Genomic DNA, 357 nt, shown 5'->3' on the forward strand with positions numbered 1-357 from the left:
ATTTGGGAAAAACTTGGTATGGAAATAATGCTGAAAAAAAGTGTATTTAATAAATTGAATAAATTGCTTGACAAGTATCAAGAGCAAATCAAGAGAAGAAACAACACCCAACAATTTACAGAGTATGTAAAATCTCTGGAAACAATTTTTTACATTGGAACATTTAAATGCGATTTGAAGGCAGCTCTATGTGCATGCGGCTGGGTTCCCGAACGCCCCAAAGAGTTCATGCACGATCAACATAATCAGAGAAGACTAACAATGGATGCATTTGTGATGGAAACTGAAGAGCAAGGAGCAACGTCTATGTCATCAATGCCAACATACCAAGATCCCGATGATTCAACATACGCACCG

The 357-nt window shown here is 37.8% G+C and overlaps 1 protein-coding gene across 1 annotated transcript in view; it reads left to right on the plus strand.

Moving 5' to 3' along the window:
- LOC108358839 (paired box protein Pax-6-like) overlaps window positions 1–357 on the plus strand; it is a 145,214-nt gene that overhangs the window by 1,275 nt on the left and 143,582 nt on the right. The window lies entirely within an intron of this gene.

The sequence above is a fragment of the Rhagoletis zephyria genome, unplaced genomic scaffold (genome assembly GCF_001687245.7).
Source record: "Rhagoletis zephyria isolate East Lansing unplaced genomic scaffold, Rhagoletis_zephyria_1.1 Rzeph_scaffold_00303, whole genome shotgun sequence".
Classification (NCBI taxonomy): domain Eukaryota; kingdom Metazoa; phylum Arthropoda; class Insecta; order Diptera; family Tephritidae; genus Rhagoletis; species Rhagoletis zephyria.